Source organism: Urocitellus parryii, chromosome 7, assembly GCF_045843805.1.
Source record: "Urocitellus parryii isolate mUroPar1 chromosome 7, mUroPar1.hap1, whole genome shotgun sequence".
In the NCBI taxonomy this organism is placed as follows: Eukaryota; Metazoa; Chordata; class Mammalia; order Rodentia; family Sciuridae; genus Urocitellus; species Urocitellus parryii.
In genome coordinates, this window is record NC_135537.1 from 92,565,150 (window position 1) to 92,591,020 (window position 25,871).

General features: G+C 49.9%; 1 pseudogene; it reads left to right on the top strand.

Annotated features, from left to right (window-relative positions):
- Positions 1-3,765: 3,765 nt before the first annotated feature.
- Positions 3,766-25,847, top strand: LOC144256047 (ruvB-like 1; annotated as a pseudogene).
- The last annotated feature ends 24 nt before the right edge of the window (positions 25,848-25,871 follow it).

Below are 25,871 nucleotides of genomic sequence, written 5' to 3' on the forward strand. Positions count from 1 at the left end.
GGTTCCTCCCATGCTCAGAAAACTTGTTTTATTTTCATGAGTAATGAGTGTGAGACTCTGCACCTATCTCAACAGAATATGGTGGGCAGCAAAACTGAATAGACTTCTCTGACTCAGATGAAAAAATTTATTATCCTCTTTCACTCACAGCACCCACACATCTAAAGTATCACCTGTAGCAAAACCCGGCAGACATTTTTGAATCTCTCCCTGTCATCAACTTTGAATGGTCCTTTAAAGCTTCATGAGTATTTCCATACTTTCTAGTCTGTAATTCACCTAACAGACCTGTCTGTAGGCAGGGCTGCTCCTGACCTTGGCTGTAGTTCACAGATTTAGAAACTAAGGCCCACCATTTATGGTTCCCAGCTTGTTGAAGTGTTGACATGGAGTTGGAGACAATTCTCCATCATCTTGTCATTTGGAGATACCAGGCTAGTAAGGATATCCCTACAGCCATCTGTAGTACAGATGTGCCCAAGACTCTCCTTGGCCCCATGTACCTCCACAGCGGCCACATGCCTGAGTTCAAAGCCAGCCTCGGGACTGAGTATGGAGGCTAGAACACAGGTCAGCCCTCCTGAGGCCACCCATGTCCTGAGGGCTGCTGGTCTTCTTTCCTGTATTTTTTTTTCTTTTTTTCTGTGTACTGGGTACTAAACCCAGGGATGCTTCACCCCTAAGCCCCATCTTCAGCCCAATTTTGTATTTTATTTAGAGACAGGGTCTCGCTGAGTTACTCAGGGCCTCATTAAGTTGCTGAGGCTGGCCTCCAACTTTTGAACCTCCTGCCTTAGCCTCCTGAACCGTTGAGATGACAAAATGCGCTACCCAGCTCTGAGTCTGCATGGACACCTGTAAATATAGCATGACCCCAACTTTAGTAGGACTCACCCCCAGAACACTAGCCTATATAGGCATTTTCCTCTACAGCACACTCCCTAGGTCCCCTTCAGTCCCACCCACTGGTCACAGTCCCTGGGGACATGACTGGTGGAAAAATGCCCACAGAACTGGATGATTTGGAATATGTTCTTCATGGTCATAGGATGCTGGCTTATTTCTGTGTCTTCAATGCCATTTTGAAACCGAGGTGGTTCAGAGTTCTTTACAAACAGCCAGTCATGAATTCAACTTCATTAAGGCCAATTAATCCTGGATTCATTATAAATTTGCCAAGAGGAAGTTATTAGACTTTCCCCTTTGATTGTAATTTGTGTTTTAAAGATGCTTTCAGGAGTATAATAGAAATTTCTCTTTTCTCTTTTCTACCTTGCCAGCAATTGCCATTAACGCTGTGTGTTCATTAGTGGGTCATACACCAACCTCAGAGCAGACTGTCAGGCCTCCAGCTGAGCTCCCTGTCACCCTCAGAACTGAACAGATCTGCTAATGCCACACTGAATCAGAGGTGGAAGAAGTCTGATGCAGTGGCAGAATCTCATTCAAGCAGGGCACAATGGTGCTCATCTGTCATCCAGTTGGCTCAGAAGGCTGAGGGAGGAGGATGGCAAGCATGTTGGAGGCCAGCCTTCACACTTAGTAAGACAGTGACTCAAAATAAAAACACCAAAAGAATGAGGGATACAGTGCAATGGTAGAGCATCCCTGGGTTCCCTCCCTAGGACCACAATCAATGAGCAAACCTGCCGCTGAATATGGTTTACTAATACCAGATTTTTGTGAGAAATTTTGTGTCTATGTTCATGGGGATATTGACCTGGGTTTTTGTTTTGTTTTGTTTTTCCTTGTAGAATCTTTACTTGATGCTATTACCAGTATGATACTTGCTTCATGGGAACATATTAGAAAACATTTTTTCTTCTTTATTAATTAATTAATTAATTAATTAATTAATTTAGTAAGAGTTTGAGATGCATTTGGTTTCATTCTTTGTTTTGGCACTGGGATTTGAACCCAGGGGCGCTTATCCACAGAGCCCCATTTCTAGCACTTTTTTATATTTTATTGAAAGACAGGGCCTCACTGAGTTGCTTAGGCCCTCGATTTTGCTGAGGCTGGCCTCTAATTTGTAATCCTCTTGCCTCAGCCTCCCTAGCTGCTGGGATGACAGGAGTACACCATCTTGCCTGGCTGGTGTTTATTCCTTAAATATATCATAGAATTCACAATCGAGTCAAGCCACTGGCTCCTGAGCTTTGGTTTTCTTTTTTGGAAATCCCTTGCAGCTAGCCATAACTTTTTTGTTGTTTTTGTTACTGGAGCTTGAACCCAGGTGTGCTTAACTACAGATCCACATCTCCAGCCCTTTTAATGTTTTATTTTGATACTAGGTCTCACTAAGTTACTGAGGCTGGCCTCCAACTGGACATCCCCTGCCTCAGCCTCCTGAGCTCTGTGATTACAAGCATGTGCCAATGTGCCCAACTGAGAAAAATAAATAATTTCTATTTTGCTTTATCCACCATTGTTTTGAGTCTCTCTGTTAATGCAGTTATACTAACATTCTAACTAATACAACATTAGATAATCACTTGCACAGTTGTGAGTGTTCAGCTGAGGTTGGGGGCCATGATGACCCAAAGACTCCTGGGGAACCCTGGGTGATTTTCTCCTCCTGAGCACCAGTACGGAAGAAAAGGCAGGCTTGACCCCAGGCTTGGGGGTTCAAAGGTCAGGTGCAACAGAGGTCAAGACAGGCTGGGAGCAGAAAAGTTGGGAACCAAGTGACTGAGGGCATTTGTCTTGGGCTGGAGAGAAGAGAGGTGGAAGGACTTAAGGTGAAAGTTGCTGGGACTGAGAAACTGAGAGGCGGCAGAGATGGGATTGTCCAGTGCATGGTTCTGGAAGGTAGTTCGTCATAGGATTATTGGTGTATGTTTCATTGCATTGATCTGGCATTTTAGTACCTATTAGTGGATAAAAATATAATTGAAGCCAGGCACAATGGCATATACCTGTTATCCTGGTGACTTCGGAGGCTGAGGCAAGAGGATAGCCAGCTGGAGGCCAGCCTCAGCAACTTAGTGAGGCCCTAAGCAACTCAGTGAGACCTTGTCTGTAAATAAAATATAAAAACAAGTGGGGATGGGGCTCAGTGGTAAAGTTCCCCTGGGTTCAACACATAGTATAAAAATAAAGAGCATGGATTCAACAGTGTGTGTGAGTGTGCAGGGGGGAAGGTGTTTCTAGAACCTTCTTTGAATTCATAAAAAGTCTTATCTAGAAACTGGTTTGTAGACTGTGTACCATGTTCCAAAATTAAAACTAAAATGGGAAATATGTGTTCTCCACATTCATAATGTAAAGCAATAGAAGGAAAGAGGCAAACATGGACTCAATAATGATGTCAATGATCAGAATAAAATAATTAGATTTAAAAGTCAGACTGGAGAGGACAAAGAAATTACATGGGCATCAGCAATCCCAGCAGCTGGATTGGACCTCAGGCATGTCTTCACCCTCCTGTGAGCTCCCTTATCTCTGAAAGTTCTGTTTTCCTCTGGATGCCTTTTCTTCATCTGCAAAATGGTAGAATTCCATTTGCTTCTGACAAAGTCTCAGTCATTTATTAAGATTCTGAGTATGTGCCAGGCATGGTGGCACACAACTCTAATTCCAGTGGCTTTGGTGGCTCAGGCAGGAGGATTGCAAGTTTGAGGCCAGCCTTAGCAACTTAGGAAGGCCCTAAGACACTTAGTGTGACCCGATCTCTAAATAAAATACAAAAATGGGCTGGGGCTGGGGCTCAGTGATTTAGAGCCCCTAGTTTCAATCCTGGGTACCAAACAAACACCCAGAATAATGCTCATCAGGGCCACCCACCGCCTGGGCTCAGCTCCTCAGCCAGGGAGCAAAACTCCAGGGCTCCATCTTTCTGCATTCACACCCCAGAGCGCCAGAAGTACTGTTGCCAGGGAAGTCAATTCAGAGACACAGTGGGAAGTGTGTGGGCGGAGCTCTACCAGCAGCTTCGATGAGCACATGCCTGAGCCAATGGAGAGTGGCGGTGTTCCAATATCTTCCAATGGGGCACCAATGGAGGCGGGCTCTTGTGAGCTTCCCTAGTAATGGCTGCTTGGTAACCCCTGGGCTGAGGCAGGGTAGTGATTTCTGCGTGGGTTGGGCTCCAGCTTGCTCCTTGAAAATTGAGGAGGTGGAGGGCATGACGAAGATGCCCCATATTCCCTCACACAGCCACGAGAATGGGCTGGGGCTTGACGAGAGTGCCCTGGCCAAGCAGGCGACCATGGGGCTCCTTGGCCAGGAGAACACGCGAGAGGGGCGGTGGGCGGGGATGGGGTTCGGGAGCATGGGGGCGTGGAGACTATCCTGGTGTTTGCACCAACTCAGTGTCACTTTGGTTCTCAGAGTTGACCCTGGGGTGCTGTCCACGAAGCCATACTGAGGCCCTTTTTGTGTTTATTCTGAAACAGGGTTTGGCTGAGCTGCTGAGATGGTCTCCACCTTGCAGTCCTCCTGCCTCAGCCTCCAGGCGCCCTGGGATGACAGACCTGCACCACCGCGCCCAGACCAAGCATCCTTTTACCAGTTAGGTCTGCTTTTGTTAAGTGGAAACTCTACCAAGTCCCAGCATTTATGGTAATGATTATTATTATTATTATTATTATTGCAGAAAAAATGGCACATACATTGGCCAACCAGTTTAGAAATGACAGCTGGGGGTTTGCACTCCATTGCCTCTAAGCTGCTGGACTCTAGAGTCATGGCCTGTGGTCTCCCTGGAGGTTGAGCAGCTACAGAAACCTGCAATTTATATGAGCTTGGGACTGTGGCCTCAAAGCCTCCTATTACAGAAAGTGCCAAAGAAAAGTCTCTGGTTTCTTGTCTTTGTCTCATTTTGGAGGGTGGGGGTGCCAGGGATTGAACTCTGGGAGCCCTCGACCCCTGAGCCCCTCCCCAGCTCTATTTTGCATTTTATTTAGAGACAGGGTCTCTCTGTGTTGCTCAGGGCCTCACTTTGGCTGAAGCTGGATTTGAACTGACATCCTCCTGCCTCAGCATTCTGTGTCCCTGGGATCACAGGTGTGGGCCACTGTGCCCCGCAATCCAGTCTTTTCTCTCTCACCTCCACTGACGGGGCATCCAGAGCAGTGCCTGGAGGGCGCTGGCACCCAGGGTTGGTTGGACGTGTCTGTGAATCATTTGGACCAGGGACTGCATTTTATTCCCCACTGAAACACAGTAATAGTGACCAGGGATGTGACATCATAGAAGAGTTAATCAAAAGCAAGAAGAGGGCAGGAAGAGCCATGCTGTGGGCCGGACCTCTGGGAATTGGAAAGGTCCTTGTGTTCTCATTGATTTCTGATGCCCAAGAGGATGAACCTCAGGTCAAAGCCAAATGGAATATACATTTTAACTTGTCTTTGTTTAGTGACATGGTCATATGTGTGTTTAAGAAAAGAATCTGATCTCAAACTCATACTTCTAGAATGAAAATCATACTTGCCAGAGGGAAGGGAAAGTCCTGAGAGGGGTCTGGTCACTGGGGTTGTCCTTGAACTCTTTCAAGTCTCTTTTGCTTGGGAAATGCATCTCTTTTATCTTTTCTTTTCTTTTCTTTTTATTTTTAACCAGTGATTTAACTTGGGGGCACTCAACCACTGAGCCACATCTGTTTTTGCTAAAGGTCTTGCTAAAGTTGCTAAGGGCCTTGCTAAGTTGCTGAGGTGGCCTCCAACTCATGATCCTCCTGGCTCAACCTCCTGAGCAGTAGGATTATAGGCATGCACCACACGCCCAGCTAAAAATCTGTTTCTGTTGGTCGAGGGCCTTGAAAAAATTTGTGACAGGCTGTAGCTCAGTGGTAGACCACTCACCTCACATGTGCAGGACCCTGGGTTCGATCCTCAGCACCACGTAAAAATAAATAAGTAAAATAAATGTATTGTGTCCAACTACAACTAACAAATAAATATTAAAAAAATAAAAGAAAGATATTGTGCCCATGCACAATTGAAAAAATATTTAAAAATCTTCTGTGGCACATTATTGGAGAAGGAAAATTGAGTCATCCAGTATTTTTTTGAATGCGAACTTTGCCCACCACTATTTTGGCTACATGCATGATTGAAAAATAATGGAAACGCCCTTTTGATCTTCAAGGGGCTTCTAGTGTTTTCCAGACAGAGAACCAGGAAGTCTCCTGATGGCACAAAATGGCTCAGTTGAGTGCTGAGCTTCAAACTGCTGATTTCAAATGCTGGAATTGGGCAGAGAGTTTGATAATTCCTCTTCAGAGTTGGGCTTTCCAGGGGACAAAGGAGGACACCTGGTGGAGCTTGTTGGGATTTGCAAGGGGATTGGCCAGATCCTCAGGCTTCCCAGAGCTCCTGGTCTGGGCGTGGCTTGTTCTCTGGAAGGGCCTCTTGGCATCAGAGAGTAGGAGCCTACGCTCTTGTATGTAAAGAAGTGGGCTCTTACCAGGGATGGTGGCCCCTGCCTGTCATCTCAATACACTCTGGAGGCTGAGACAGGAGGATCACATGTGGGAGGCTAGCCTCAGCAGTTTCACCAGGCTCTAAGTGACTTAATGTGACCCTGTTCAGAAATAAACAACATAAAGGTCTGAGATGCATCTTGATGGGTATTGACTGATCAGCTGGGAGGCCTGGGGCAGGCTCCTGACCTTTCAGAAGCAGAAACACAATCAGCTGTGAAGTCAAAGCTTGAATTCTTATTTTGAAGTTCTACATATGGAGTTGCTAGGGTGTGTTGTGTGGTGTCTGATGGTAGATGAAGAAGTTCTGTGTCTAGGGGAAATTTTGTGAGGCTGCAATGCCATACAGTGTGCACTTACAGGAACATTAGCTTGTCCAAGTCGTCTTCCATTTTTTTCTGGAGGGGGGATTTACCAAGAATTGAACCCCAAGAATTGAACCCAGAAGCTCTCAACTCCTGAGCCCCATCCTCAGTCCTTTTTACATTTTATTTAGAGACATGGTCTAATTTAGTTGCTTAGGGCTTCGCTTTTGCTGATGCTGGCCTCCAACTCATGATCCTCCTGCCTCAGCCTCCTGAGCTGCTGGGATAACAGGCCTGTACCACAGCACCAACATGATAGCTGTTTCATTCATTGCTATTTCTCTCAGTGTTATTTGGTACTTTTTGTCTTCCAGTGTTGCTTTTAAGAAGTCTGATTTTCAGGGTTGGAACCTTTGTTTCTGGATGTTTTGGAGGTACTTTTGGATAGGGCACCCTCCCCTGATTTTCCTTTCTTAATGTCCACAGAGCTTTCTGAGTCTCACTGTTTGGTGTCATTGGTGTGGACAGTCGCCAGCTCTGAACCCCTGAGTGGTGACCTGTTCCCGTTCTCTGTGTGGTCTTTCTGGAAGTCCAGCTAGGTGAGATTAGCTCTGCAGTGATTTTCAAACTGGGCTGGTTTTGCCCTCCAGAAGATCTTTGCCAGTATCTGGAGAGTCGTCTCTTGTGGTTTTCAAAACATGATGGGGGGACTCCAGTGTTAGAGGCCAGCAATGCTGCCAAAGAACCTGCACTGCAAGGCTGTCCCCAAAAAACAGAGGAAAGAATGAGAAATTCTTTTTTTGTTGGGGGGGAGGGGATACCAGGGATCAAACTCAGGGGTGGTTAACCCCTGAGGCCCGTCTTCAGCCCTTTTTGTATTTTATTTAGAGACAGGGTCTTGCTGAGTTGCTTAGGGCGTTGCTAAGTTGCTGAGGCTGGCCTCCAACTAGCCATCCTCCCACCTCAGCATCCCAAGCTGCTGGGATTATAGGCATGCACCCCAACACCCAGCTCTCAGTTTCTTAATCCATACAAGTTAGCGGGCTGGGATTGTGGCTCAGCGGTAGAGTGCTCGCCTAGCATAGGCAGGACCCGGTTTGATCCTCAGAACCACATAAAGATAAAGGCATTGTGTTGTGTCCATCTACACCTAAATCAGTTATATCAGTTCAGTCACCTATATCAGTTCAGTATTTATTCCTATGGGGAGGGGAGCTTAACTTTATAATGGCTTGATTTTTGAGCATTTTTATTAATATTTAAATTCTTCCCCTAATTTAGGGCTTGTTTTGAAGAAAAAAATTAAAAAAAAAAATAAAAAATAAAAAATTAAACTTGTTTTGAAGAAAAAAAAATTAAAAATAAATATAAATAGTGTAACCCTGTTTAAAAAACAACATAAAAGTCTGCGATGCATCTTGGTGGGTATTGATTGATCAGTTGGGAGGCCTGATAATATTAACATATAAAAAAGATACAAGTTAGACTTTCAAGATAATAGGCTATGGAAGGATCAGTGATATATATACAGCTCCATAGGAAAGGGTAGGTATATGTGCCTTTCTTCCATGAGTTTTTTTATAATATTATATTTTTTTTAGTTGTAGCTGTATGCAATACCTTTGTTTTATTTATTTATTATTATGTGGCGCTGAGGATGGAACCCAGGGCCATGAACATGCTAGGTGAGTGCTCCACCACTGAGACCCAGTCCCAGCCCAGCCCCTTCCATGAGCTTTTAATTGGAGAAAGCTGGACAGCCATGGAGCTATTCTTAATCAAGTATTGGTACTATTTGAATGGAAGGGTAATGGTTACCCCTTCAGTATTAAGTCAAGTGAGGCAGGGATGCTGTTCAGTGGGACATGGTCACTGTTTTGACACTGGAAACTGATAATGGGGGTTGGGGGCTGGGAAAGAACAGGGAAGAGACATTCTGGGTAGTAGGTGGACATAAAAACCAGGCACAGTAGCTCACAACTATAAGCCCAGCAACTCGGGAGGCTGAGGCATGAGGATCTCAAGGTGGAGGCCAGCCTCAGCAGCTCAGTGAGACTCTGTAATATGCTGGGCCTGAGGCTCAGTGGTGGAGCAGCTGCCTGGCACATACAAGGCTCTGGGTTCCATTCCCAGAACCAGCAAAATAAAACAGGTGGGAAGAGCTGCCTATGGCCTCCCCTGGTCCATGTGGTGTTGGAATCCCATCCCTCTGTGTTCTGTTCTGGACATTTTCCCTTTGCTATTAGAAAACATGCTTTGGGCTTGCCAACTCAGGTCCCTAAACATTCAGGCAGTGAGGTAAGCAAAGTGACTGGCTCAAGCCCAAGGATGTGGTGCTTTTTCACTTAAAGAGGGCCACTGGGTCCAGACCTGGTTTCTCAAAAGAAGCCAAATAGTTGGATTTCTACAGGAAAGTTCCTAGTCAAAAAATGGCAAGAGCCGGGCACAGTGGCACATGCCTTTAATCCCAGTGGCTGGCTCGGGAGGCTGAGACAAGAGGATAGTAAGTTTGAGGCCAGCCTCAACAAAAGTGAGGCCCTCAGCAATTCAGGGAGACCTGTCTCTAAATAAAATACCCAATAGGGCTAGGGATGGGGGCTCAGGGTTTGAGGGCCCCTGGGTTCAATTCCCCCACAATAAAAGCCAAGTTTAAAGGCACATCTAAGACTATGTGGTCCCAACCAAACCATCCTGTGGGCAGCTTGTTGTCTCCTTGTAATCTAGGCAGTATTTTAATTTGCCAGATGAGGCCATCCAGCATTAGCACTACTGTGTGCTCAAGACTACACTGGAAAACACGGAGAATATCAAAACTAGAACCATCCTCTGCCCCACAGGCTAGTGGATTTTGCCCAATAGTGTTCACTGATCATCCCCCAGGTCGGCTGCTCAGAGGTGAAACCAAAATGGTATTGAAAAGAAAATCTGGGCCATCTTAGAAGAAATAGCTCCACTTTGCCTTGTTCCAGCAGCTTGGGAGGCTGAGGTAGGAGGATCAAAAGTTGGAGGCCAGCCTCGGCAACTTAGTGTGGCCCTCAGAAACTCAGGAGGCTCTGCGGGACCCGCACATTGGGGGTCTGAGCTCATTCTAGTTTCAGAGATGAGGAAGGATGAAATGGCACTCAGAGTCTATGGCATTTCCCAATCCTGGACCCACGTGAGAGCATTTGCTTTCCATAACTTGCTATTTGACGAGATGTCTGTTCCATCTGGTCTCTTTAGCATCTGTCAACCGAAGTTAGGGTACTGAGCATCAATTTATAGTTGACCACAGGGCACGGTCATGAGGAGCTTGTGCAGACCAACCCACCACTTCCAGATTTGGCCTCACTTATCATCCACCATTTGCTGGCCTTTTAACATTAAATGAGGGTCATGTAATAAATCCTTCCTGATCTGTTAGTGTTATTTATTTATTTGGTCCCAGGGATTGATCTCAGGGGCACTTAACCCCTAAGACCCATCCCCAATCCTTTTATATTTTATTTAGAGACAAGGTCTCACTGAGTTGCTCAGGGCCTTTCTAAGTGGCTGAGGCTGGCTCCACCTTGCCATCCTTCTGCCTCAGTGTCCTGAGTCTCAGGGATCACAAGTGTGTGACACCATGTTCAGCCTCTTGAATAAATTTTTTATAGATGGCTTTGAATTATGTTTTCAAGACTATAAAATGAAAACCTTTCCTTTCTTGCCTCTGTAGACAGCCCTGGCCCTTGCAATTGCTCAGGAGCTTGGGAGTAAGTTGCCTTTCTGCCCCATGGTGGGGAGCAAAGTTTACTCCATGGAGATCAAGAACACAGAGGTGCTGATGGAGTACTTCCACAGGGCCATCGTGAGTGTCACGTTGGAGTGACAAATGGCTGTTGCTTCTCCAGTGCTTTGAATCCTTTCATCTTAAAAAATGCTTCTGTGGTGTATTGATTGTACTGCTCCTGTTCTTTCGGTGCTGATGACAAGACAGGCAAGAGCAGCCAGCCATTCCATCAGCTTGGGAGGCTAAGGTAGGAGGATCAGAAGTTGGAGACCAGCCTCAGTAACTTAGTGAGGCCCTGAGCAACTCAGCGAGACTCTGTCTCTAAATAATATATAAAAATGGCTGGGGATGGGGCTTGGTGGTCAAGGGCCCCTGGTACCCAAATACATACATACATACATACATACATACATACATACATACATACATACATAAAAAGATAAAAAAATTCTACTTGGGGAGCTTTTGATTTAATGCTGAAGGGAAGAGAATGCAGTGGAAGTGTGCAGCATTTGGAAGTGGGGAGATGTCATGGGACCCTGTTTCTCCCCACACAGCCATCTGATTTTCTTGTGGCTGGCACTCTTTCTTCCTGCAGTGCCTCTCTGGGGGACTGACTCTACCCCTTGCTCTTCCCCAGCAGGTCCCCGTAAGCACTCAACTATGGGGCTCTTGCTTTCTCTCTCTCTCCCCCTGTCTCTCTCTCTCTCTCTGTCTCTGTCTCTCTCTCTTTTGGGTCCATGGCTGCTGAGCCACCCCCAGCCCCTGTATGACACTAATGCTGAGCTGAAGTGTTCTAATTCTGAACTGTGTCCATAAGCTAAGCTTTGTGTCACATTGAACTTAGGCTTTTTATTTTTAATTTTTGGTACCAGATATAGCACCCAGAGGCATTTAACTCCTGAGCCCTGTCCTCAGCCCTTTTTATATTTTCTTTAGAGACAAAGTCTCACCAAGTTGCCGAGACCTTGTACAACCACACCTGGGTTTTATGTTTAAAATTTTTCTCTCCATTGTTTTTCCTTCATTTCTCCTTTTCCCTTTTTATTTCCTATTTTCAGGGTCTCACTATGTTTCCCAGGCAGTCCTGGAACTCCTGGGTTCAAACCATTCTCTTACCTCAGTATGCTGTGTAACTATGGCTACAGATGTGTGCTATTATGCCTGGCTTACGTTTCCTTATTTAAACATGTGCCAGTGATTTTATTTGACTCATTAATTAAACATATGAACAATATTCCAGCAGCTCAGGAGGCTGAGGCAGGAGGATCACAAGTTGGAGGCCAGCCTCAGCAACTTAGCCAGACCCTGAGCAACTCAGTGAGACCTCGTCTCTAAATAAAATATAAAAAGGGCTGGGGATGGAGCTCAGGGTTTGAGGGCTCCTGAATTCCATTCCTGGTACCAAAAAGAACAAAAAAAAAAGTGTGACCAGTAAGATAGGACAACCTTTCAAATTCCTGAATATCATTATTTTTAAGATCCTAAATTAAAAAAAAAAACACCATTTTTTTCTGGGCTGGGGCATGGGCTCAGTGGTAGAGCACCCACCTAGCATGTGTGGGGCCCTGTGTTCAATCCTTAGCACCACATAAAAATAAGAATAAAAAATAAAATAAATGTATCGTGCCCATCTACAACTTAAAAAAATAATTAAAAAAAACATTTTTTGTGAGACTGAAACCTGATAAAACTGGCCTTTACACAGTTGCTTGTGTTGCAATTGCTCAGCAGGAACGAAAATGCTTTAAAATTTGAAAAAGTAGAGGTCACCAGGGTCCTTTGTTGGGATTGGACCCTGGGGTTGGGTGGGGAAGGAAAACACAACAGGGGCTTTTGAGGGCAGCAACTGAAGAGAAATTTCTAGATTCTGCCACAGAATGAAAAGGCAGGCCGTGACTTCCCCTCAAACATGAGCCTGCTGTCCCTGCACCTTTGACTTCCTGCGAAGCTGAAGAGGGAGGAAGAGAGGGTCATCTGTCCTCGTCTGTGTCGCTCCCTTGACATGATAAAGGTCCCTGTCAGGGACTTAAAACCTGAACCAGCAGATGAAACCCATGTCCTTTGTGCTGTTGTGGCTAGAGACACCACCCTCAGTCCACCCCCTGGCCCACAGCTGGGCCCACTGTCCGTGGGGCCTTCCCCTGTCTGCTGGTCACCACCATGAAACTTCTGGACAAATATGAGTGGCTGAGAGACAGGGAAGCCATTCTTCCCCTCCTGGGGGAATTTCATGTCACTGTCCCCTCACAATGAATATGGGCAGACATTCCATTTGGAGGAATTTCCTCTTTGCAGAATAGAAAAGGTTCTATAAAAACAATAAAAGTAGACTTGAAAGCCCAGAATTTTCCAAGCAGGACAGAGTTTTCTGATACCTTCATGTTGTCTGGGAAATTTCTTTTTTTTTTTTTTTTTGTACCAGGGATTGAATCCAAGGGCCCTCGAACTCTGAGCCCCATCCCTAGCCCTATTTTGCATTTGATTTAGAGACAGAGTCTCCCTGAGTTGCTCAGGGCCTCAGTGTTGTAGAGGGTGGCTTCTAACCAATGATCTGCCTGCCTCAGCCTCCAGAGCTGCTGGGACTTGGGGTGTGCACAGCTTCTCCAGACATTGTTTGAGAAGTTTGTCTTGGGGTTCAGGAGATGGAAATTTGGTTCATCAAACACAAAATGAGGCTTCTCTTTTGTGTGTTTTCCAAAAGCCCCACTTACAGGCTCTCAGGTGGATCACAGGCAGAGGAGAGCTGACCCTTAGCTTCCAGTCTTGAATGTCCCTGTCCTTGTTGGGTTTCTGGAGAAGAGAAGGCAAGGGATGGTGTGATAAGATAATGCCCCCCCCTTGAACAGTGGGAAGTGGCCTGAGTGTCTGATCCTGTGGCCATGTGTCTCTTCCTTTGGGACATTTCCATATCAGCTCACAAGGAGCCCGATGGCTGCCTGCAAGCAGAAGTCCTCTGTGACCTCCCCATTTGTCAGGAGAGCAGCGACCCTCAGCTCTTCTATTTTTTTTTTTTTTTTGAGGAGGGGCACCAGGGATTGAACCTGGGGCACCTAACCACGGAGCCACCTCTCAGCCCTGTTTTGAATTTATTTGGAGACAGGGTCTCATTGAGTTTATCAGGGCCTCACTGGGTTGCTGAGGCTGGCCTCCAGCTTGCCCTCCTGCCTCGCCCTCCCGAGCTGAGATGACAGCCATTGGCCACTACTCCCTGCAGTGTTGCTCTCCAGCCATGATGGTGTCACTGGGTTGTACTGTAAGGTGACTTGTCAGTTCTTGTGCTGTGGCAGTTTTAGGTAAGAAGGTTGTTGGTGGAAAGGAGATGGATGTGGAGAGAAGGATGGTCCCATTTCTCACCATGTCCCCATTGGCCATCCCTCCCAGAGCTGTGTATAAAGGAGGCCAAAGAGGTCTATGAGGGGGAGGTGACCGAGATGACGCCATATGGGACCGAGAACCCCATGGGCGGCTACGGCAAGACCATCAGCCATGTGATCATAGGGCTCAAGACAGCCAAGAGCATCAAGCAGATCAAGGGGAGTCTGTCCTGAGCCCTGTCCTCAGCACTGTGGCACGTGGCAGGTGGTGTGACCTCTGTGTCCCTCTTTCCTTGGCCTCTGCATTGTCGATGCCATATGGGACACTCAGGATAACATCGTGTAGTACAAAGGGTCACCTCGTAGAGGGCATGGACGTAGTTCCCTTCATGAGGTAGCTCTTTCTTTTTTTAATACTCCTGGGATTTGTGTGATTAAGTCAAGAAATTTTTTCTGCCATCTCGTCTGCCACATGATGACTATTGGCCAGCCAGTCACAGTGGAGCACACCTGTCATCCCAGCCACTCAGGAGGCTGAGGCAGGAGGATCACAATGTGATGCCAGCCTCATCAATTTAGTCAAGGCCCTGAGAAGCTCAGGGAGAGCCTGTCTCCAAATAAAATAAAAAATGGGGCTGGGGACGGGGCTCAGGGGTAAGTCACCACTGGGTTCAGTTCCCAGTACTGCCCCCCCACCTCCCCAAAAAGTCAAAGTGGACATAATTTTGTTTTCTTTTTTCTTTCTTTTTCATAATATTTTTACTCATCCACTGTTGTTATGATTGACTCACACTAGCTCTGTATCTGTCCCCTGCTGCATAGCCAGGTCCCCTGCTGCGGGCTTTGGGAAGTATTTTACCTGTGGCTCCTCTCAGCTTTGTGCCTGTGTGTGCAGGTGCCATGAATCTCATTTCCCTGTTTTCCAGATCAAGGCCTCAGGCTCAGAAATAGGCTCCACAGTCATCCTGCATCCAGTGCTTGCTGAGGGGCAGGGTGACTGTGAGTCCCTTTTTGCTGCGTGACCCTTGTGAGTCCTCTGAGCTCTATGTGGCTCAGTTTCTCATCTCTAGACCACTCTCCGTTCACCATAGAATCTCTCCATCTTTCCCCCTTTTATAATTTGATGGTTCTTTGATTCTCTGAGGTGGTTTCTGGGTCAATGCTTTATGGAGATCATGAAAATGTCACTTCTTCCAAGGGCTATTTTTCTGTTTCCTAAAGGGGCCTTAATCTCAGGACCTTAGCTCAGCAAACCTCTCTCTCTCTCTCTCTCTCTCTCTCTCTCTCTCTCTCTCTCTCTCTCCCTCTCTAATCCCTCACCACATCCTGTTCACCCTGGATTAATGAAGTTCTGAGAAGGTGGCCCCTTCTCAGGAATGACACCTTGAGCCAGTTCATCTGAAAAATCAACCATATGAAAGTGCCTGAGATAAAAAGAGAAAATTTGTCCTCTTCCACGTGGGAGAGAGGACACAGGAACACAGTGGAAATTTGATACATCCATCGGTCTTCATCATCCAGCTTCTAGAAGAAAATAGCCTAATGGAGAAGAGGAAAATTGTCTTCCAATACAAAGGTGGTACCCACCTCTGATCCCAGCAGCTCAGGAGGCTGAAGCACAAAGATCGTGAGTTGAAAGCCAGCCTCAGCCAAAGCAAGGAACTAAGCAACTCAGGGTTACCCTGACTCTAAATAAAATGCCAAACAGGGTTGGGGATAGGTTGGTGGTCAAGGACCCCTGATTCCAATCACTGGTACCACCAGTCCCCCAAAACCCAAGTCCTTCTGGGCAGTTTTCCCTCATGGATGAGATATTGGGACAGAAGGACCTCAGGTGCATTGTGTGGAGTTGTGAAGTGTCTGAGATTGAAGGAGATTTATGAATCTTGGCCTGGGGACTCCCCAGCCCTGGTCCTGTTTGCACAGAGCCCCAAGGAGGCCAGAGAGGCTGGACCCTGGTGAGCTTCTGGCAGCTCTTTTGGGGTGCATTTGGAAACATGATCCACCCATTTTAAGTGTGTGTGGCCCACAGGATTTTGATGCATGACATAGTTTACACTCCCCATCTTAATTCTAGAACATTATCATTACCTTCCAAGGGACCTCATTCCCAAGAATGGCCACCTGCTCTCCCTCCCCCTGGCCTTTGGCCACCACATACCTACTTTGTTTCTGGATTAGCCTTTTGGGTGTCCCCTCCCCCTGAGAGAGCCTGCAGTGGGTGTTGACTCAGGGCTCTGTCTGGAACAGAGCTCAGGTGTGTTTCCACAGGGTGGCCTTCTGTAGAAGCTGCCCTGGAAGCTCAGCCTGAGGGCCTGTCTGCCAGCCGGGTTCTGCAGAGGCTGCTGTCCTTTCCCAGTGCACACCCCTGGGGAAGAGCAAGGCCCCGTAAAGCACTGTCACCCCAAGATTTGTGTGCACAGCCCCAGGGGCCAGAGGGTGCTAGGATTTGCTTTTTTGTGGTCCTGGGGCTCAAACCCAGGGCCCTGGCCATAGTGAACTAGCGCTCTGCCACTTAGCTGTACCCCAGCCCTACGGCCTAGCTATGTGGTCTAGACTGGCCTCCACCTTGGTGATCCTCCTTCCTCAGCCTTCTGACCCAGAAAGTTTGTGGGGATTCCAACTTACGTTTCCCCTTCTGGACTCCTCTGTGGGTTCTTCTAGGTGCTGTCACATAGAGGAGGAGACCGAGGCCCAGAGAGTTGGAATCACGGGCCTCATCAAATGCAGCCTCAGGTCACTAAGCAAGAAGCTCTGGTGTCCCTAACCCAAGGACTGGAGCTGTAGTGGTGATCCTGGAGGGTGCCATGGGGCATGGCCAAGGACACATGTCCCCCTCTAATAGTAGACAGGTCCCTGTGAGAATGCTCCTACCACTTTGAAACCCCTTAAGTCAAGGCAAGGAAGAGTAATGGTGACGTTCTCTTGTCTCCTGGAGGCAGACATGGTCATCCTCAGGTTCATCTCCTGGTGTGCTTAGCCCCCACTCCAGGCTCTTGTGCCCTGCCACATATGCTCATACCACCCACTCCTAGGGTCGCTGGCTACCTCAGGTGTCTGTCTGTCTATCTCTCTCTCATGTTTAGCCCTGTGAACTGAACCCGAAGTGCTTAAGCAAGGAGCCAGAAGCCTGCCCTTTTTATTTTTCTTTGTATTGTTTTGAGAGAGAGTCTCCCCTTGCTAAGTTGCTGAGGCTGGCCTCCAAATTGGTGATCCTTCTGCTTCAGCCTCCTGAGTCCCTGGGATGACAGGTGTGCAACACTGTTCCTGGCCCCCCAGGTCTGTTACAGAAAGGAGCCTTCCCTTGGGGTCAGAAGGAACTGGAACATGCATCATGGTTGTCTGAGTCCCCCTTTGTCTCGTTTGGTTTGGTTTTAGGTGGACCCCAGCATTTTTGAAAGTCTGCAGAAGAAGCGAGTTAAGGCCAGGGACGTCATCTACATGGAGGCCAACAGTGAGGCTGTGAAGGTATGCTACCCGGGGGACAGTGCCACACCTGAGGGTCTGCCAGAGGGAGACCTGGGTGACCAGGGCGTCATATTGCTCAGCGGGTTTGGGTGTGGGAAGGTTAACAGCTGTCCCTTTACCTAACTCAACTTGGCTTTTCTCTTTCTCTCCTGGTGACTTAAAGCAGGCAGAGTGTTCAAGACCCAAACCCTGTGGGGGACAGGGACCAGACAGCCTTTGTCCCTTCCCGTTGCACCAGGTGGCATCTTCCATCTTCCCTTGTCTCCCTATGTCCGTCCTTGAGTCCTGAGCCTGGGGACTGCACCAGGTGGCTCCTCCTCTATCTGCTGCTGTGTCCTGTGGTGGCTGCACCTCCAAGGTTGATGGATGAGCCTCAGGCCTCGTGTCACCCATAAATCACCACCTAGAAGAGCCAGGGCCCCCGGCTCCAGTGAGTCCCATGGATGCTCCTTTAACAGGAGTGAAAAGAAAGGGGAGAGAATCTTCCAGAAAGTCTCAGGTGTTGCTCGGGTGAGTATGGGAACCCAGTGTGGCACCAGGCCCCAGGGTGCAGGTGGAGAGCACCCTTGGGGGCCCTCAGTGGGCAGTAGGTGCATTTCTGTCACTGAGCTCTGTATGGTCCTAGTGCCCAGTGGTCTGCTGGCAGAGGCAGGGAGTTCCTAGGCCATGGAGATTGCCCTGGAGGCCAAGGAGGACATGCCCTGCCCTAGGGTGATGTGAACAAGAAGAAGAAGGTCATCTAGGATGGGACATTGCATGACCTGGAAGTGGCCCACGCCACGCACCAGGGACAGGCCCTGCTGGTCCAGCACATGACCAAGGCTCTGGGAACCAGTGGCCAGGGCCATGCTGTCCTCCTAGAGGCCCTCTGGGATGCTCAGCAATGAGCAGGACATGAGCTTTGGCCCCTTTGTCCCAATGTCCAGATGCTGTCACAGCTGATCTCTGGGCATTGTCTGCCCCTGGCTGCCTGCCAGCCTGCTGGGGGATGCTCTCCAACTCTGGCTGGGGATTCCTTGTGGGAGCCTTCACAGCGCTTCAGACAGCCTCACGGAGGCTCCAGCTGCTGCAGAGCCCGAGCCCCAAGTCCTCCAGCTCCCACCTGGTGCTGCTCTGAGCCCCACTGGACAGAGTCAGGTTTGCTCTTCATCTTGAAGGGGGCCTCCTCCTCCCCACCAGGAACGGATTTTCTGCTGGGAATCTGGTTTTGCTTTTTTTCCCTTGGAGCTATGCCCAGGAGAGACCAGAGACTCTTGGGATTGGAGTTTCTTCCTACCTTGCCAGAGGTTTTTTTTTTTTGAACTGAAGCTTAAACCCCAGGGGTGCTTACCCATGGAGCCCCATCTGCAGCCCTTTTTACATTTTATTTAGAGACAGGGTCTTGCTGAGTTGCTCAGGACCTCACTAAGTTTCTGAGGCTGGCCTCCAATTTGCAGTCCTCCTGTGTCAGCCTCCCAAATTGCCAGGATTTTTAAAGACATGTGCCACCATGGAGGACTCTGCTTGATTCTTGCAGGTCAGGGAAAACCTCGAGGGGATCCCTCTGAGTTCAGGAGCCCCTCATCCTTCCCAGGGTAGCTGTGCTGAGCATTTCCACCTTAGGCTTTCAAGTTGAGTGACATCAGGGACCCGCAGGAGGCAGGAGCATGGGCCTTGGTAGCAGCCTTAGAAAGTCCTTTCTCCAACAGGGGGGAAAGACATCATGTCCATGATGGGCTAGTTGATGAAGCCAAAGAAGACAGAGATCACAGGGAGGACAAGTGGTGAAACCTGAGCCCAGAGCCGAGTTGAGGCCCTGCCTCTGACATGCTCCTGGTTCTGAGCGCTCCCCACTGCGCTGCTCTGAGTCTTTACTCCATTTAGAACCAGTGGCCACACTGTATTCTCTTGCCCCACTGAGGTCAGCATCTGCTTCCTTTGAGGTCCCAGAAAGGTGCCGACTTTGACACCAGGCACTGGGTCTCCCTTGCTCCTTTGTGAACTTATTGTTTTTTTTTTTTTTTTTTTGATGCCGGTGATTTAACTCAGGGGCCCTCAACCACTGAGCCCCGTCTCAGCACTTTTATTTTTTTATTTAGAGACAGGGTCTGGCTTAGTTTCTTAGGCCATTGCTAGGTTGCTGAGGCTTGCCTTCAACTTGTGATACTCCTGCCTCAGCCTCCCGGTCTGCTGGGATGAGAGGCATGCGCCTGGCTCTTCCTCAATTTTATGTCCTTATCTGGCCAATTACCTGTTTACTCCCTGAAAACATAAGTTCAACATGAATCCACTATTACCTTGAGGCCTCGCAGCAGCCTAAGCTCCTCCATGAGTGGCCAAGAGCAGATCCATCTCTGAACTTGGTTTTGACAGCCCTGCATCATGGCTCTTGGCGAAGACAGGCTTCAGATCCTGGTTCTTTGGGAACAGCTCCATCCTGGTCATAGGAGGCTCTGGTTTGGAAAGTGAGGGCTGCGACCTGAGGCAGGTCTGCCGTTCTGCAGGGGCTAATGGTTCTGGGGCCGAGGCTGGGCCTACTCTGACCCTCTTTGCTCAGGTTTCCTGGGGAGAGGATTCTAACTGCACTTGATGGAAAGTTAATGAACCTGAGCATTGTCACGCAGGGCCCCCAAAAGGGCTCCTTGACTGAGTGAAGCAGAGGACAATTCGTATATGAAAACCATCTCCCTGGGGCTTCCAAGTGGGGAGTCTCAGCATCAGGCTCGGGGCTCTTTGTGGCAGTTCCTGGATACTGCACCCCACACAGTTCCACAAAAGTCTTTTTGTGGCACATTGGGGCGATGATGCCTGCTTTCTTTTTTTTTAGATGAGGGTACAGGTATTCAACTCAGGGGTTCTTACCCAATAAGCCCTGTCCCTAGTCCTATTCTGTATTTTATTCAGAAACAAGGTCTCAACTGAGTTGCTCAGGGCCTTACTAAGTTGCTAAGGCTGGCCTCCAATTTGTGATCCTCTTGTCTCAGCCTCCTAGGATGCTGGAGTTATAGGCATGTACCACCATACCTGGCATGATTCTTGTTTTCAAATTATGACACCAAACTTGGAATGGGTCCTGTACCCAGCCTGGTGTCAGAGAGCTAGTAGGAGAACCAGGCTGCAGGGTTGGGTCTGGAGGGAATTGAGGTGGGGAGAAGAGAGCAGCTGACATTTCTCCCCTGGCAGGGACCCTGGCCGAGGTGAGATCAACTAGGTGGTGAACAAGTACATCAACCAGGGCATGGCTGAGCTGGTCCCCAGTTGCTGTTCATGGACAAGGTGTACATGCTGGACATAGAGTGCTTTATCTTGCTCACTGAGCTCTGGAATCTTCCATTGCCCCCATAGTGATTTTTGCCTCCAACCGAGGCAACTGTGTTATCAGGTAGGTGCTGCCAGCTGTCCCTTCTCCCTGGCTCTGTTACCACCCATGATGTCATAACTCAGGATGGGACTAAGGGAGTGCATGTTGCCCCTGGGAGGAAACAGCAGAGTGACTGAAGGCCACAGCTACCCTGTCCCTGATGGGCAGGGTTTCCACTGGCCTCTGAGGCTCGTTGTTCCTGTGGGGAGCAAAGGCCTGAGGAGGTGGGGCTGCTCTGGTGACCTGAGTGTCAGCTCCCTCACACTGGCTCCCAGAGGCCAGAAGAGCCCACTTCATCTTTAATGAGGATACTGAATGAAATTGCACCTTGTCCCTTGTCATAGGTGGGAACACAGGTTTGTCTCTGATTTTGTTCTTCTTAGCTCCCCATGACAGCAGTGTGCAACCTGCCATGTCACTTACATGGGGTGTAACTTTCATTCCTGTAGCTGGCCCTTCTGTGGGGTGTCCCTGGTCGTGTGTTCCTATGTGAACATGGGAAAGTGACGTCCACTCATTTCCCTGTCTCCCAGTCCCGGCTCTCCCTTCCATTTGTCTCGTCAAATGAAATTCTATTCTCTTCCTCCACCTCTGCCCACCATCTCCTGGTCCACTCCGGCCCATGTCCCTATACCCTGACAGCTGATGTCCTGCCCGTGCACACTATGCTCAGCCTATTGGGGAGGAACCTTTTGGAATGGCCAGCTGTCAGGTGCTTCCCCCTCCCACACACTCAGTGGCCCTCTAACATTGAGGTGCTCATTGATGGGGAAACTCTGAAGGGACCCAGGAGCCAACAGAAGGCTCTCAACTGCCCAGTTGGTCCAGCCTGAGCAACCAGAGAGAGTCATTCTGGGTTTTCACCCAGTGCGCAGTGACATTCTCGAGTCATGCTGATGTCAGAGGAACTTGGTCAACACAGGGGACTGGGCTTGGCCACCTGCGGGTTCCAACTCACTGAGGTAAATGTGCAGCCATTGAGCCCAGGACACCACCCTTCACAAGTGGACAGGAGAGGAGGGACCGGGTGGGTCTGAAGCGTCCCCTCGACCCAGCCAGGAGTTGGCACTCAACGCCAACTGGACGCATCCACAGCAAGCCCCTCGGCAGACACAAGGGTACGGTGGACTCCCCATACCCAGGGTCCCGGTCAGGCCATGAGCTCAGCTTAGGGACATGAGCACAGCACCTGACCAGTCCTCCCCCAAACTATTGAGGTCACCAAGAACAAGGGCCATTGAAGAAAAGGTCACAGCCCAGAGAAGCCTCTAGAGATGGGACAACAAGGTCCCTGGCTGGGATATTAGGACACAAAAAGGGGCATCAGATAAAACAGAAGGTGGTTGGTGCAGGTGGTGACTAGGTGCCAACTACAAAGGATGATGGGTGACACACAGTAACGCACTGCCACCGTAACACTGCTCTGCAAATCTAAAACTGTTCTAAAATTCTATGTTCCCCCCTTGTGGCACTGGGCGTCGAACCCAGGGCCTCACATGGTCGTCAAAGTTCCAAGAAGGTGTGCGCAGTGGGGCTGGCCTGCCATCCCAGCAGCTCCGGAGGCTGAGGCAGGAGGATGGCAATTGGAGGCGAGCCTCAACAATTTAGCCAGGCCCTAAGCAACTCAGCGAGACCTTGTCTCTAAATATTATATAAAATAGGGCTGGGGATGGTGCTCAGGGTTGAGTGACCCTGGGCTCAATCCCTGATACCCCCCCAAAAATATGGAAGCCGACTGGCCATGAGAGCCCTGAGCACCCTGGGCTGCACCCCCTCCCTTGGTGCGTGGAACTGGTCTCACTTGAGTCCTGGGTATTTATAGGTCGCTGCGTGTCTTCAGATCTGAACTCTAAGGGCAGGTTTTGGCCTGGCCCCTCTTCTGACCCAGGCTCCAACCTTTCCCAGGAACAGACGAAAGGTGGCAGTGACAGAGGTGCCCTGGTGAGCAGAGGGGTGTATATTCTCTGTTCCTGCTTCTCAGGTGGCCAGCTGGCTCTGGTCAGAGATGGCACTGGGTGGGCAGGTTGGGTGGCCTGGATCTCCTCTGACTCCCCAGCCTCTGGGCCTGATGGTCACATTCATCTCCCAGAGACAGTTTTTCCAAGCAACCCTCGCCAATGGGGGAAAGTCTCTCCCTCCATTATGAAAGGGACACAGCCCAGGTGGAGCAGGGTATTTGTCACATCTTATTGCGCTGATACGCCATCTAGCGACCATGACAGCACCCCCATTTTTTGCACTATTTCAGCTCCAGCCTGAAAAATGGTTGTGATGTTTAGGTGAAGAGGGGGGGATGGACCCTGAAATGTTTGAATTGGTCATAGCTGGGCCCAGGCTCTGGGGTGCCTCCCAGTGCAGGATTGGGTGGCCCATCAATCCCAGTTTCCTGCCAGCTCCCATGGGCCCCTGTGGGAGTGAGAACCCAGGACAGGAAGGGCTGTTTTTTTAGCATCACGGACTGAACCCTGGGTCCCTTACCCACCGACCACGTCCCCAACCCATTATTTATTTTATTTAGAGCCAGGGTCTCTCTGAGTTGATCAGGACCTCTCTAAGTTGCTGAGGCTGGCCTCCAACTTTCAATACTCCCCCCTCAGCCTCCCAAAATGCTGGAACGACAGGTATTTGTTACCAAGCCATGTTCCTTTCTGTTCTTGAACCTCAATTTCCCCATCTGTAAGATGGACCTCCGTCTCCTATCGCTGGAGGTGTGTGACCATATCCCATGGACCTGGGAGGTGATGTTTGATCAGCCACCCAAGCAGCCCAGATTGAGAGGCGCCCCCTATCTGAGTCCCTCCAGGAAGAGTACTTGGCAGTCTGTCAACAAGGAGACAACCCCACCCCCCTGCCAGTTCCACCATGCCCTCCCAGATGCTGGGCTTAGAAGAAAAATCTCCTTTTGGGGGATAAGAACCCAAGGTCTGCAGAGGGCCTCAGAGCCCATAGGATCAGACCAGGTGAAGTTACTTGCTTCACCCAGTGTCCCCACTGGGAGAAAGATCCAGGACTGCTGTCCCAGGGCTGCACTGAGGGAATGGAGCAGTGGCCTCCCTTGGTCCCAGGCCTTGAGGGAAGCAGAGCCAGGGAAGGAAGGCAGTGGCCACCCTTCTCCCTGCTTACCCATCGGTCAGCACTGTGCCTTCTCCCCTCCCCAGGGCGATTCACCAAACTGCCACCTCCAACTTGGAAGACAGCGGGCCTGCAGCCTGGTGTAGGAGGCCTCTGTTGCCCTCTACACCGCCATAGGCGATAATCAACAGGTGGTGCGGTAAGATGGGCCAATGGGCGCCCACAGATTGTCCTCTCCATCACCTGCTGTCACCGCCACCGTCATGTGCCAGCCTGCAAGTCTGCACTGTCAGCCTCATGTGATTAATGGGAATACCAGCAGCCCTGGGGAAGGACATCGAAGGACGCCATGTGGAACATAGGGGATGTAGGGCAGATGTGGCACTGGGGATGCGCAAGGGGACCACTAGGGCTCGGCTCCTGCACCAGGCTCACCCAAGGACCAGAGGGACTTCAGCAGGGGTGGGGGCAGGAGCACAGTTACAACCAAGCAGGCTTCCCGAACCCACCCCTGCCTGCAACAGACTCAGCCTCTAGGGCCACCAACATTGTCCCTTGCGGACCCCTTTCCGACTTTCCCAGCCATTGGAGAAGCCCAGATCTGAGCCAGGCGCCTGTCATTCCATGCTGGAGGCTGAGGCTGGAGGATGGCAAATTTGAGGCCGGCCTCTGAACTTAGCAAGAAGACGCTGTCTTAAAAGTCAAAGGACTGGGAAGTGGAGCAGTGGCCAGCGCCCCTGGGTTGAGATTTGTCCCAATCCCAGGGGCGAATCCCAAACCCAGGACACCAGTGCTCAGTAGCCTAGGGGCAGCTCTGGCCGCAGGCCACCTGCACTCTTCACGCTAACCGGGAACTTGTTGCACTCAGGACGCAGTGGCGGTGGCAACAAGCTGCCAGGGTCCCGGGGCTTCTGCGCACCCCACCCAACTCGGATGCATTCCTGCAGGTGACCAGGGAGACCCCTGAGGTGACCTGTCCTCTGGGCAGCGTCCCTGCAAACCAGAGGCTCCGCGGTGGTCCCCAGCCCAGCGGGACCAGCATGGGGCCACTGAGGTCGGGGGCGTCCCGCAGTGGCAGCGCCAGCCACTGGGCAGGGGGACAGCCGCGCCCTCTCTAGAGGAGCCCAGCTGCCAGCGGGGACTAGGTGTGGACTTTGGCTAGGTCGTCTGGGCCTCAGGAAACCCACAGCGGAGATGCGTCGTCGCCTCCTCCTGGTTCCTGGGGGCTATGCAGTGGCCTCAAAGCAAATTGTGGCCAGCAACAGGGAGGCTGCAGCGTCCCCACACAGATGCAATTGCACAGCAGGGTCCTGGCTCCGCCCACGCCCTGCCCATGCCTCTCCCCAGAGGCATAGCCACGCCCCCAATTCATGCACCGCTCACTCCTCTGCCCCTGGGTTGTGGCCACTTCCGCCCCCCCACTCCTGCGCTGCCCACTCCCCGCCCCTGAGGCGTGGCCATGATTGCTCAGCTCCTTTGCTGCCAGCTTCCTATCAGAAGAGGAGCAGAGCATGGGAAGGCGCCCGTCGGGGAGCCATCTAAGAAGGCAACGCTTGTGGTAGGTGTTTGCTGGCACAGGGGAGGGGGATGGCTTGGAAAGTCCGAAGGAGCATGATGTGGTGAGGTGTGTCTGTCATCCCAGTGCCTCAGGAGGCTGAGGCAGGAGGCTTGCCAGGTGGAGGCCAGCCTCAGCAACTCAACGAGGCCCTGTCTCTAAATGGCTGGGATGGTCAGTGGGTAGGCACCCCTGGGTTCAGTCCCTGGGACCACAATCCAGGAAGACACAGAAGGGGTTCTCAGTGGAAGTTGCCCCGAGGTGCCCACCCTTGGCCTCTGGTCCCTTACCAAAAGCTCCCTAGGCCTCCTCTCTGGAGATCCCCAAACCAGATGAAGGTGTCTGTCTGACATTGACTTTGAGACTTATCAAGTGCAAGGCTGAATGGCACTATGAGGGTGATGGGCCTGGATGTGGACCTGGAAAGGACGTGCATTCTTGGTCCAGGGGTGGAGTTCTGTGATTCTTATCTTTGCCAAAAGGTAGGTAGACACCCTGTCCCTGAGGACAGGATACAAACAGATTTAAAATCAATCGTGTTGTTGCAGAGTTACTCAAGATGAGGTCACATTGCCGCAGGGAGTGCCCCTATGCAGGGTGACCATGTCTTTATGAGGGGCTGACTGAGTGAAGAGGACA